The sequence below is a fragment of the Capricornis sumatraensis genome, chromosome 16 (genome assembly GCF_032405125.1).
Source record: "Capricornis sumatraensis isolate serow.1 chromosome 16, serow.2, whole genome shotgun sequence".
Lineage (NCBI taxonomy): Eukaryota > Metazoa > Chordata > Mammalia > Artiodactyla > Bovidae > Capricornis > Capricornis sumatraensis.
The window spans coordinates 26,151,426-26,162,143 of record NC_091084.1 but is presented as its reverse complement, the minus strand read 5'-3'; the positions used below and the strand labels follow the sequence as shown (position 1 = coordinate 26,162,143).

At 46.3% G+C, this 10,718-nt stretch overlaps 1 pseudogene; it reads right to left on the bottom strand.

Moving 5' to 3' along the window:
- Window positions 1–396: 396 nt before the first annotated feature.
- On the bottom strand, window positions 397–5,768 carry LOC138092086 (lysosomal-associated transmembrane protein 4A pseudogene; annotated as a pseudogene).
- Window positions 5,769–10,718: the final 4,950 nt, after the last annotated feature.

The following is a 10,718-nucleotide window of genomic DNA, read 5'->3' as shown; positions in this document are numbered from 1 at the left end:
TGAATATTTAATTCATTCTTCCTGAAAGTATCCAGGACAGCAAATAACCAAAAAGCAAACTATTATTAAAAAAAAGTGCAAAGTTAAAAAAGAATAGGTATAAAGAATACCCCCTTTCTACCAACCCCCATCAAAGGCAAACAATGGCATTTTGCTCTTGCTTAACCTAGATAATCTTCAAAAATGACTAAAATGTAATATTCTTAACAACAGCAACAACAAAATCTGATATTTAATACGTATTCAAATAGCTTATCAGTGTTTGAAAATGAATACTTGAACAAAGGAAAATGTACTTTGTATCAAACATGTATGAAGAGCTCTGTTTTGCAGCATTCTGTAAAATAAACAGGACAAAAAGCTGGTACAGGGTTTATTGACAAAGGCAGAATTTCTTCAGGCAGGTATATAAGGAGGCTTGGTTCTTTCCCAGGCATCTTCACTGCCATTTCATAGGTTGGCAAAACATACTGGGGAGGTACTTCAAAGGCTGGATACACAGCAATCTATGGCATGTTGCTGTTGATGTATTCATAACAGTCCCTAACACAGTTGATCAGATAAGCTTTAAAGTAATGAACAAGGCAAAGAACGGAAGAACAATGAACAGGAGGCAAGCTGGAGTCCAATGCCAGGAGGTTATCTTTATAGGAAAATCAGGTAATTGATCCAGATAGTCTTTGATTCTTGGCAAATAAGTGAGAGAACTGATAGCAACCAGGCAGCTGAGAAAAAAGTAAAAAAGCCAGCAGTAGAAAAGCAGAATCAACCAACCCAATTGATAAGAAATTCCTCCGCATACCAGCATTAACCTGATTGTAAACATAAGAACAGAGACAGCAAAAAAGAACACAGGCATTATCAGCCATTCTCTGGGACGAACAGTAATTGCCAGTGACTTCACACTGAATGTTGACAGCTGGCATTGAGTTTGGGCGTGTTACCTCCGCGGTCAGCAGCATTACTGTCAAAGGCTGAGCACCATGTGTCCTGTCCCCAGGATGATCGCCAGGTGCAGACATCGCAATAGTCGCAGCATCATAGGACTTGTCACGGAGGCTCCGCTCCAAAGTCACGGACACCACTGGGAATCCAGAGGGCCTCTTTCTTGGCCAGGCCCCTCACAAACGCCTTCCGCCCCGCCGTTGGATATCGATAGCTCCGTCACTGTGTACAAGCCAAACGACGAGTCTTCCTGGGCTGCATTTAAAAAATGATTGCCGTGGCTCTAGGGAAAAGGCCCAGTCTTTACCTTGACTCTAAAGGCTCTGCTTAGGACTTCACTGGTGGTCTAATGGGAATCCACTTGCCAATGCAGAGGACACGGTTCAGACTCCGTCTTATGTCTGTTACAAGCTCTCTTTTGCACCTGGTACTTCTCAGAGCACTTCCTCACAGATGTAACTGAGCGCCTTCTGCGGTCCTTTGGTTCGTGTGTGTTTCTTCCCATTATCTTTGCAGCAGGGATTGAGTGAGATTTTTGCTCAGCATTGTATCTTTGGTGCTTGCACAGTGCTTGGCACATAGTACATTCTCAGCAAACATATATTGGCTGACTGGTGGACCAAAATAATTAGTAAAAGGGGGGATGGTCTTTCAGGAATAGAGGCCAGGAGGAACACAGGTGCTGTGATTTAGTGTAGGAAGGACTGGAGACTGGCTTATGCAAAAGGGGTTAAGCGAAGAAAAAATTAGGCTAGAAAAGTATGTTGGATATACTTGGAATAAACCGTCTGTGCCCTGCTAAGAACACCCTGGATTCACATTAGGTGCTCCCATCATATCCTGTTCCTCCCTGTCAGAGACGGCACTCTAATTGTTGGCTTGACCCAACTAGACTGTAAACTCCTTGAGGGCAGGGGCTATGCCTGACTCGTTCGTTAATGTTAAGTCCAGAATCTAGAATGGTATATCTGGTACTTGGTAGGAAGCAACAAAAACTTGCTGAGTGAATGAGTGAGGAAATGAATGAATGCTTTTTATCATGGGAGCTGGAGAGCCATGGTAGGTTTTTAATCTGTTTAGATTTGCTCTGGGAAATGCTGCTTTGGCAGCATGGTAGAAAAAGAAGGGTGCATTTTTCATTTATTTTATCCTTTCATGTTGACACTTGAGCATCTAGATTTCCTGAAAAGGAAGGTGTAAAGGTACAGACTGATTAGAATGGGATAGATGAGAAGCAGGAGACAAACTGGGTGCGTGTTAGAGTCACTCTGGGGAAGATGCTGGCGGATGGTCGGGGGTTAGCTAGGGGTAGTTGGAAGAAGGGATAAACTTGAGAGATGACCTATTTGCATGACTGCTGGAAGGTAAGGAGTTGGGAGCAGGCAAAGATAATCCCAAGATATTCACGATTTCCATTTGCCAAAGAAAAGTCAAATTTCTTGCTGTAGAGCAAAGGGGCTACTGAGGGGAGAAGACTAGTGAGGGGCTAGTGAGTAGCAGTCACCTCCCTCTCCAGTGTTCTTGCCTGGAGAATCGCAAGGACAGAGGAGCCTGGCGGGCTGCAGTCCATAGCGTCGCACAGAGTTGGACACGACTGAAGAGACTTAGCACACACGCATGCCAGGCCCTGCAGGACCCTTCTGAGGGGCTGCCCTCCCCTCTTGAAAATGCTTGGGCACCCCCTATTCTAGACTTCAGGCAAAATAACAAGACAGAAGGGAGTGCTCTGAGACAGCATGCTGATGAAAGTAAGTAGCTCATTACCATATGAGACCACATAGATTTCTTTTCCTTCTAAAACACGTTCATCTATTTCTTTGTGTTCAAAGCAAGCAATATGGCAACAGACACTTGGGGTTTCTTCACTATTTGTTGATATGCAATAATGGTCTGGAATAAGTTAGCTGGATCTAGCATTTTCCCAATTTTCACTCATTAAAGCGTCCTTCTTATTAGACTTAGGAGTCATTCATTTAACTTCTTCATTGAGATAAACACTCTCCAGAGGGTTGGATGGAAGGGGATGGGCTTGGGGCTCATTAGACTGTGGGATGGCAGTAGAGGGTCTGGTGGCTTGAACTAACCTCGGTGGGATGATCCAAACAGAACTTGAAGGAGGCGGGGCTATTTGAGGGGATGCGGGGTACTGTGGGTGTAGGTGGACCATGCCACAGATGGAGACTCCGTGAGGTTGATGGACTCATTGCTGATAGATGAAGCTAAAGAGGGGGGATAGATGGGACTAAGGGGGATATACAGAGTGTTCCAGAATCTCAAGCCGGTATGACACCAGACATGTTTTCCTCCTGGAGCACCAACCTTTCCCCCTCCAGAGGATAAAGTGAGAGCAATTATGGAGGCCGTCTAAGCAAGTTGGAAATCCACAGGGGAGGCAGTCAGAGATCATGGGCAGGCTTAAATCCACAAAGGCTGAAGCTGTCATTCACTGGCAGACGCGAAGGGGAGATAATGATCAAGCTGGAACTACATAGGCACTGGCTGGAGCGGCAGTCACAGGTGGGATTTCTTTTCTTGGAGCCTGCCCATGCAGTGAATATGTGGCTTGTGGGGCTTGTTTGGGAGCGGGGAAGACCCTGGGCCAGATGTCAGGAGACCTGGGCTTGGATGGCCTCCAATGTGCTATGACTTACTCGCTTTTCAGAGCATCAGCTTTCTCCCTTGATAAGAGAGATGGTAGATACAGTGGTCTCTTTTAAAAAACTTTATACATATGAGAATTCCATATAACTTGAACTTGGATATTTCCATTTGGGTAGGGGAGAAAGATCACAGTGTGTTCTCTCTGGAGGTACCAGGTCCCAGCTGAAGGGCGGTTGCAAAAGGCCCTTGTTTCTTTTTTTCTTTTTTTTTTGAGAGTAGAAACTGATGGAGGAGAGAAAGCAAGAAAGCAAGGCTCAAGAGGAGGCTAATCTGGAGAGGTGGTCCAGCGGAGTCAGGGAATATCAGTGCGGGGAGGCCAGGGAGCAGGGCCAGGACTAGGGTGAGACTACATCTGAATCTTCGGGGTGAAATTACAGTGGGGTTGTGCTTCAGTGGGTTTTGGATAAAGCACACTAGGGCGCCTGATTTAAGATGGCATCATTCAGGTTATGCAGGCGCTGACACTCGACTTGCTAGTGAGTACCTTCTTAAATTCTGAACCCTACACTCCCACTACCTCACTCTAGAGGCAGGTATCCTGTCCAAACCAGCGGGATGGCCAGAGCGACCCAGAATGGCTCATCTTGGATGGAGGGAGTTTCAGAGAGAGAGAGACAAGAGACTTCTTGGACAGCCAGGCTGAGGGAATGGCCAGGAAGAGGCCATATCCTCTGCCCATTTTTAAGCTGTTTTTTTTTTTTTTGCCATTGAGTTGTACGAGTTTTTTGTATATTTTATCATATATCAAATATATGATTTGCAAAATTTTCTCCCATTCTCCATGTTGCCTTTTGACTTTACTGACAGTTTTATTTTGTCATGCAGTCTTTTATGTAGTCCCAGTTTTTCATTTTTGCTTTTGTGGCCTTTAGTTTTGGTGTCAAATACAAGAAATCATTGCCAAGACCAATGTCAAGGAGCTCATCCCCTGTTTCTTCTTGGAACAGATCTTAAATATAAATCTATAATCAATTTAGAGTTGATTTTCATGTATGGTGTAACATAGGCATCTGGTTTCATTTTTTACACATGGCTATTCAGTTTTCCCAACTCTATTTATTAAAAAGACTATGTTGTGTTGTTGTTTAGTTGCTAAGTCATGTCTGAATTTTTGCAATCCCTTGGACTGTAGCTCGCCAGACTCCTCTGTCCATGGGATTTCATGGGCAAGAATACTGGAGTGGGTTGCCATTTCCTTTTCCAGGGGATCTTCCTGACCCAGAGGTGAAACCTGGGTCTCCTGCATTGCAGGCAGACTCTTTGCCCACTGAGCCACCAGGAAAGCCCAAACCTTCCCCATTGTATATTCTTGCCTCCTTTGTCACAAATGAATTGACAATGGGTTTACTTCTGGGCTGTCTATTCTGTTCCAGTGATCTGTGTGTCTGTTTTTATGCCAATGCTATACTGTTTTGATTACTATAACTTTGTAAAATAGTTTGAAATCAGGTTGTGTGATGCTTCCATCTTTATTCCTCTTTCTGAAGGTTGTTTTGACTATTTGAGAGTCATTGTGGTTCCATACAACTTTTAGGATTGTTTGTTCTATTTCTGTGAAAAATGCCATTGAAAATTTGATAGGGATTTCATTGACTCTGGATTGATTTGGGTAGTATGAAGATTTTAACAATATTAATTCTTCCAATCCATGAGCACAAATTTTGTGTCTTTTACAATTTTTTTAATCAATGTCTTATGGCTTTCCTGTGTACAAATATTTCACCTCCTTGGTTAAATTTATTCCTAGGCATTTTATTCTTTTTGATGCAACTATAAATGTGATAATTTTTCTAACTTATCTTTCTGATAGTTAATTATTAGTACATGGAAACACAACAGATTTTTGTTTAATGATTTTGTATACTCAAACTTTACTAAATTCATTTGTTTCCAGGTAAGTCTTTATTGGGGCTCTTTCTGCAGCAGAGGGGAGCAGGAACAAATAACAGTTTCCCAAACTTGCTTGCTCCCTGAGGGGCAGTGTTTCTTATATGGAGTGAGGGTAGGGGTGTGTCCAGGGGTCAAGTTGGAGGGGTGGTTTAGGTGTTTTGCTTACCCGTTAGGGCTGTGGTGTGTGTAGGGGGCAGCTCTTCAGAAGTGGCAGTTGGGTTTTTGGTTTCTTTGTATTTTTTGTCTAGAATTTTCCCCAACTGCACACCCATGCCATTATTTTTTGCTCTAATAGTCTTCAAGATTTTCTAGATATAATATCATGTTATCTGCAAATAAGGAGAGTTTTGCTTCTTCCTTTTCAATTTGGATGCCTTTTATTATTTTTTTCTTGCCTAATATGATTTGACATCCAATATTATGTTGAATAAAAGTGGCAATAGTGGGCATCCTTGTGTTGTTTCTGATCTTGGAAGAAAGTTTTTAGCTTTGCACCACTGAGTATGCTGTTAGCTGTGGTCTCTCATTTTTCTCTAATAATCTCTTCCCATGTTGATATAGTTCAGTTCAGTCGCTGAGTCATGTCGAACTCTCTGCAACCCCATGGACTGCAGCACGCCTGGCTTCCCTGTCCATCACCATCTCCCCGAGCTTGCTCAAACTCATGTCCATTGAGTCAGTGATGCCATCCAACCATCTTGTCTGCTGTCCTCCCCTTCTCCTCCTGTCTTCAATCTTTCCCAGCATCAGGGTCTTTTCAAATGAATCAGTTCTTTGCATCAGGTGGCCAAAGTACTGGAGCTTCAGCTTCAGCATCAGTCCTTCCAATGAGTATTCAGGACTGATTTCCTTTAGGATTGACTGGTTTGATCTTGCAGTCCAAGGGACTCTCAAGAGTCTTCTCCAACACTACAGTTTAAATGCATCAATTCCTTGGTGCTCACCCTTCCTTATGTAGTCACATCCATATGTGACTACTGGAAAAATCAAAGCTTTGACTAGACGGACCTTCGTTGGCAAAGTAATGTCTCTGCTTTCTAATATGTTGTTTAAGTTGGTCATAGCTTTTGCCTTTGATTATTTTCCAGAGTTCTAAAAAAGTTGATTCTGACAAATTTTTGGCCAGTTTTCTCATTGTTATGGAGGAGACAATTTTTGAGAGCCTTTACTCTGCCATTTCACTGGTATCCCTTGGACTATACTTGAAATGCTTTTCTATGTGATTGCCTTCTCATTTCTCAGAAATTCAGCTCAAATATCTTCTCCATTGTGAAGCTATCTCTGGGTCCTCTGGGTAAGGAGTAAGCTATCCCGTCATTCTCCTGAACCTCTGTGTTCATGCCTCCGTTATTTCACTTTTCACAAAAACAGTTCTTTATATCTGTTCCCATCTCTCCTCCCAGACTGCAAGCTCCTAACTGTGACTTATCGTTCCCCAGGCCCAGGTTAGTTCCTGACACACAGGAAGTATTCACGTATGTAGGCTGAAGAGTATTGTCCAGAGACCTCAGTGCCTGGCCAAAGGCTTCTCAGCTCCAGCCGTCGTGTTCTCCTCCTGCTTCTGTGACTGGCTCATAGCTGACCTCTGTCTCTTCACTGTATTGTGTGTGGAGATTTCTGTGTGATGATGAGAATGATGATACCATAATAGCAGCTAATATTTACACAGAGTCTATGTTAGACAGGAGATATAAAATTACAAGAATTTTAAAAATATATTTAAAAGATCCAGTATTGATGTATTTTGGTTGTGCTGGGTCTCCCTTGCTGCTCCTGGGCTTTCTCTAGTTGCAGTGACTGTGGGCACAGGCTTCCCGTTTTGGGGAGGCTTCTCAGGTTGTGGAGCACGGGCTCTAGCTGCAAGGGCTTCAGTAGTTGCGGCGCGTGGGCTTGGTTATTCCACGGCATGTGGGATCTTCCCTGTCCAGGGACTGAACCCACGTCCCCCGCACTGGGAGACTGGATTCTTATCCACTGTACCACCACGGAAGTCTGCTAAAAGTTTTATCTTCAATAGCTAAGAGTTTGATACCCAGTAACTCATTTAATTCCAGCATCAGCTCTATGAGGCAGGTACTATGATCATAACTTTACAGGCGAGGCTGGATAAGGGAAGGAGCAGAAGTGGGGTTGGATGAAGGCTGACTGTAAAACCCGTCTTCCTAACTGTCCCATCTGAGGAATCTTTGAGAGGCACTGGAGGAGGAGGAGCCACACTAGCCTTTCCCTTCCCTGGGACCTCTTCTGCCTCCTTGGCTAAACAGATGTGGCTCCCAGGTGTGTTTAGCCCATCCTCGTGCTTTGAAGCAACATGGCACTGAAGTCTCCTTTAGCAGCTGGTTCCCAGGGCAGTGAGGCAGAGAGGGCCCATTTCCCTGGCATTGGGGTGACAAGTGCAGCCCAGAGAAGAGAGGTGACAGGTTCCTTGTCATCATCCCAACTGAAGCACGGAGACAGCCCCAGACTGCTGGGAAAGCCAACCCACACAGAGGTGAGATCTCATCCGCAGGGCTCAGAAACATTTCAGCAAATGCTGATGTCAGTCTCTTGAATACAGCCCTGTCAGCAGGAAAGGGGAGGGTATTATGCCAGCATGGATGGGGTACACTTTTTGGCACAAGGGACCTGGTTGCTAAGCAACAGGAGCTGGCTTCCCCTCCTCCTTGTAACCTTTTTCTCTGTTTCTAAGCTTCCAGTTAGCAGATGGGAGGGGCCGGGGCTGCCCAGCCCAGCCTAGCCCTTGCCCCCCTTTCCTGCAACAAGGGGTCTATTCATGGTTTCTGAGCAGAGTTCATTGTCTCTCTTGTGTGTGTATGAGTGTGTGTGTGTGTGTGTGTGTGTGTGTAGGGCGATGAAGGGAGGAGCCATGTGTGATATAGGGAGACCTCAGCCCCAGCCAAGCTAGCCAGGCTATTTAATCAATGCTGATCCAAGAACAGAGCCAGGACATTGCCTAGCAGACCCCCAGGCTTTCATCAGTGCCACTGACCCACATGGTAAGGCTACACCCTGTTCTGGCCTCTCTTTCTTTCAACCCCACCCTTGACTCCACCTTTGGGCTTCTTTGTTGCTGTTCAGTGCCTAAGTTGAGTCTGATTTCTTGCAACCCCATGGACTGCAGCATGCCAGGCCTCCCTGTCCCTCACCATCTCCCAGAGTTTGCCCAATTTCATGTCTGTTGAATCAGTGATGCCATCCGACCATCTCATCCTCTGCCACCCTCTTTTCCTTTCGCCTCTGGTGCACAGGCTGGATCCTAGAGGGGGGTCCGTGTGGCCAGCCTTCTGGTTTCATTTTCTCTGGGGGCTGACATCGATTTCCCTCTCTCATCCCCCACACGGCGAAGCCAGGTGCTTTGCCCATAGGCGACTCTTGCTGCTGCTGCTGCTAAGTCGCCTCAGTCGTGTCCGACTCTGTGCGACCCCATAGACGGCAGCCCACCAGGCTCCCCCGTCCCTGGGATTCTCCAGGCAAGAACACTGGAGTGGGTTGCCATTTCCTTCTCCAATGCATGAAAGTCACACCAGCCAGTAAAGGAAACACAGGTAGAGGCAGCAAAGTGGAAAGGACGCGGGGTGCGCCCGCGAGCACTGGGCCTATGGGCAGTACCCGAGAGGCCTCCAGCTGCGCGGCTCGGGGCGCCACCCGCGCAAAGGGCGCAGAAAGCAGCCTCAGGAGCCTGACGGCGGGCCTAGCAAACGCCCCCGGCTGCCCAGCAGCGGCAGGGGTCTCTGGGCGCCTTCGGAGCCGGTGCCGAACTGGAAGCCGCCTCTAAGTTACCTCAGACGGCCTGGTTTCGCAGAAGCCGCTCCCTCTTCCCAGGGCTCAACCGCAAGTCGCCTCGAGTCTAACGGCGGCTCTGAGGAGGACTGCCCTCGCCTCGCCGCCTAGCGCGCCACTCAGGCCAGAGGCAGGGGGAAGAGGCGACTCTTAGTAAATCATTATAACTCAAAAGGAGGACCTGTGTCATTAAAGACCATTTTTGCAGGCTACCACAGGAGCCTGGACAGGTGAGTATTGAGTTGGGGTAGCGTCCCCGGTGAGGCCAGTTTGTTCAGAGTCTGAATGTCAAGCCAGGCTCCCTTGATCTGAGACAGGAAAAAAGGCTGAGCGTGCCCTGAAATTCTCTCCAGACCAAGTCTGTTGACATGCGAAGGTGGTCTGCAGGGGAAATGGGCATCACTTCAACTTTAGGGACTCTTTCAACTTGAGTGGAGTATAATTTCACTGAAGAAATGATCCATAGCGTTTACATATTTCTAATTAATACACTGGGCTTCCCTGGTAGCTCTGACGGTAAAGAATCTGCCTGCAATGCAGGAGACCTGGGTTCGATCCCTGGGTCGGGAAGATCCCCTGGAGAAGGAAATGGCAACCCACTCCAGTATTCTTGCCTGGAGAGTTCCATGGACAGAGGGCTACAGTCCACGGGGTCACAAGAGCCAGACATCACTGAGCAACTAACACACTATTAATATATTATTATACTTAATATTTGTGGTTTACTTTATAAAACCCTTTCAGCCACATAATCTGTTTAGTTTCTTCCTTCCTCCTTCCCATCCTCTTTCTTCTCTGCCTTCCTTTCTTCTTTCTTTCCTTCCTTCTAGTCAATGTGCATTAATCGAATTCCCACTTTGTGCTAGGACTTGAGCCAGACCCTGGGATCCTAGACCAGAGAGAAAGGGGAGCGAGACAGACAAGTAAAGGAGCGTAATATAGGGTCACAACAGGTGCCCTGTGGGCTGAAGAAAGCTTCCTGAAAAGATGGCGCTTGAAGGGTCCTAGGGGTCAGTGTGTGGAAAGGGAGAGCAGTCGCCATGCCTTCATGGAGTGAGCGTGTGTGAAGGTGTGAGGATGGGCATGTGTGTTAACATGACCCCGAGTCCTGCTGTGGAGGAGTTAGCACTGGCAGGTGAGGATGGAGAGCTGAGGAGGGCGAGATCACAGAAGATGCTACGCGTCATGCCAGGGTGCTCCTGAAGGCTGCAGAGACCTACTGGGTGCTATGACGATGAGGTTAGCTCGCTCATGTTTGCATTTTAGAAAGATCACTCTGGCTTGGAGAAGGAATGGAGACAAGGCTAGAGAGGGGAGGCTACTCAGCTGGATTTATCACTCTTATTTCATAAATGAGAAAATTAAAATTTGGAGGGCTTATAAGTTACCACGTTTTTGCCAAGATCTTACTCTCTATTACTCTTCTTCATGGGTCATGAACT